This window comes from Sorex fumeus, unplaced genomic scaffold, assembly GCF_029834395.1.
Source record: "Sorex fumeus unplaced genomic scaffold, SorFum_2.1 ptg000010l, whole genome shotgun sequence".
Taxonomy (NCBI): domain Eukaryota; kingdom Metazoa; phylum Chordata; class Mammalia; order Eulipotyphla; family Soricidae; genus Sorex; species Sorex fumeus.
Window position 1 is genome coordinate 29212465 of NW_026606067.1, and position 3378 is coordinate 29215842.

Sequence of the window (3378 nt, forward strand, 5' to 3'; positions counted from 1 at the left end):
TACCCCTTTGCTATCACTCTAGCCCCAGAATTGAAATATCTTATATTACAATTTTATTGCACACAGCAGGTAGCTGACTGAAATTATAGGACTAATTTTTCTATTGTATAACCATGTTAGTTTTACATTAAAAAATTCATTTACATTTCATTTATGAATCTAATCAAATTTTTGTCAACACAGCAGGTACTGCTTTTATTGTCTTCAAGAAGTTGTAACTTCTAATGAGTATGTCATGTTTACAGATACCATATTAAAATTGGAATTAAAATAAAACTTATTACTTAAATTTATTAACCTCTGTAGCTGTCATAGAATTTTAATATGACAATAATAATTTAATAATCAAAATATTTGAGCATATTTTTGTTTTCACTTTTACAATATTCACTAATCACAAATGAATGTTGAGCGAATGCTTGACTTTGTTCTAGGAAATGAGGATATACTTCTCAAGTTTTATTGAATTCTTGGGAGGCTAATGAAACAGGTACTAAATATAGAGATAGGCAATGTGTCATAAATAAAAGGGCAGAAGAAAAAACACTTATATTTTAAGTTGTAGAAATAAAGTATTATGAAATGATCCCTAGATTTTCAGATCTGGCTTCTTTTCATTTGTAAGTTATATTCTGGGAATTGAATAAGTTATCAACAACTTTATACATAATTTTTTACTACGGCTGTGGATAACTTGTTAAAAACATCTTTTTCTTTCTAAATACCAACGTCCCTTTGTTTATAAATTTATATCGTTATTCTTGAAAACTTTAGTCTATTTTTTGAGCTAAATGTAGCTGAAACCTATAGAATTTTAATTAAAATATACTTTTAAAGGGAATGGAGCGATAGCACAGCGGTAGGGCGTTTGCCTTGCACGCAGCCAACATGGCCGACCCAAGTTCGATTCCTCTGCCCCTCTCGGAGAGCCCAGCAAGCTACCGAGAGTATCTCGCCTGCACGGCAGAGCCTGGCAAGCTCCCCGTGACATATTCAATATGCCAAACACAGTAACAACAAAGTCTCCAATGGAGACGTTACTGGGCCCGCTCGAGCAAATCGATGATCAACGGGAGAGCCTTTACTTTACTTACTTATACTTTTAAATAAAAATTTTCAAGTAATAATAGATGCAGGGACCATATTTTCATTTTCAAACCATTAAGTTCTAAAAAAAATGGAAACAAGGGCCTTAAATAAAAGATCACTAGATATCTCACTATTTTTTATTTTATTGCACTTTTTATATTTATTGTGCTAATGTTATTATATATTACAAATTGTCTGTGACAATAAAATGTCACCTATGTGATGATCATTTTAGGGATGGTCAATATTAGAAGTATCTAACACATTCAATAATCATTTCACATGCTAATTAATGCCTAAACAGCCCATCATACATGAAGAATTCTTAAATATTTTTAATATTCAACCCACCTGGAAAGGTGATGCAATAACTCTTTTTATTATTCATCCACATTTAATCTATCACAAGCATCCTGAGGATACACTTTACTTTGAAACTAAAACATTTTGTCATAGGGCAACATGGCGAGAGGCAACAGCAAAGAGAGAGACCCCCTTGGTGGCCACAGGTACCCAGATGAGTGCCTTAGAAAGAAGGGACACCTGCGTTTTTTAGAGGTGCACCAGCAGTGAGACTCAAATTGTAATCCAGAATCTCTGCCAACACATTGCCCTCCAATCCAGTTATACCTGCAGTCACCACCAGTTAATTTCTCCTTTAATATTGCATTGGACCCATATCTCGGCCACATATCTCGAATTTTTAAAGTGCTGGCTACACCAACCACATTAGGTCAATAGTCCACTAGCCTAACCCTCCCCCCCCCAACTCACAAAAATAATGATGGATACAAAATCTATACAACCCCAGTCTAAACGAACATGTGCCCTTAATCAGCAATAGAAGCCCCACACAAATCACATAGAGTACCAAAGAGGAAAGTAGCATCCTTGAAGGTCAAGAGGAGATCACAGTCTACTGAGCTTGCCCAGAGTCCTCCTTGGCAGTGAGAGGAGGACACTGATCATAAACTGGAAAGATCCACCTGTGTACTACCCCATTATCATACGGAAATAGTGAAGATCCTCACCATAAGAAGCGGATGAAGAAAAGAGCCCTGCAACCTCAACAGGGAATATCCACATACACAATCTCTCTGATAAAGAATTCAGAGATGAAATGGTGAGAATGTTTGATGAAGTCAAAGAAACAGTGAAATAGACAGCCAATAGAATGCAGGAAGAAATGAGAGCAGAAATAATAAAACTGAAAGCAGAAGTGTCACTAATTTAAAAAAACGGTAAATGAATAAGAAAACTTCATGGGTACCCTCAACTAAGGACAACTGAGACTCAACCCAAGTAAAGATGGATGCCCAGGAGTAAATATTATTTTGAAGTCATTTAACTCCCATGTTAAATGTTACAAAGCATAGCATAAACTGACTTCCTGTGTCTATTCAAAACAGACATTGCTAAATAAACCATGCAAATGACACAAAGGAAAGTGAAAAGCAATATAGGATTATTAGTGCTTGTTGGAATTGGGTGCGCAGGGGCACTGCTGTTGGAGTAGCTAAATAAACCTTAAGCTCACTGCAGGAGAAGCAAGGACAACCCAATGTTATCCAACACCTTTTCAAATGCATTTCTCATTTATTGCATTTCACATAAATCAATTTTCCAATTTCCCTTAATTCTACCTTCTAAGCAAAGCTTCTCATTCTCATCTTTTCATATGCATATATTGCTTCCTTATCCTTAAAACACTTGCCAAACTGAATCGCTTTTACTTAGGATATGCTGTTAAATTTCCAGTGTTAACCTAAACATTTTCCCACTAAACATTTAAATTTTAGCATCTACTTTTTAATGTTCATCAGGGACTTTTTGATGCTTAATTAAACAAAAAAATGACTTCACAAGCAATAGAAAAATAAATGTTTGAGAGGGAATAAAGGGAATGATATTGAATGATACTGATAGCCATTTAACAATGAATTTCATGCTTCATATATGATTCATCTCTAACACATTCTGTAATTCTCCGGTGTACTGTTTTGCTCTTTTCAGACTGATTTTTATCTTCTGTGGGTTTCTAGAGATTTCATAAGTTCTATCTTAAAACTTACTTTCTTTTTCTTGTTTTGTGTTACTTGCTGCTGAGTCCTTCTACTGAGTTTGTTTGTTTCACTTACCATCCTCCAGTTACGTCACTTCTAATTGCAGTTTTCTAATTTATACACTCATACTTTCTTCTATCTGCATAGTTGTTTCTTTGATATCATTAAATACCTACATCATTATAGTGTCTCTCAAGTTTTGATCTGAGTAGCTAATGAGCTGTGG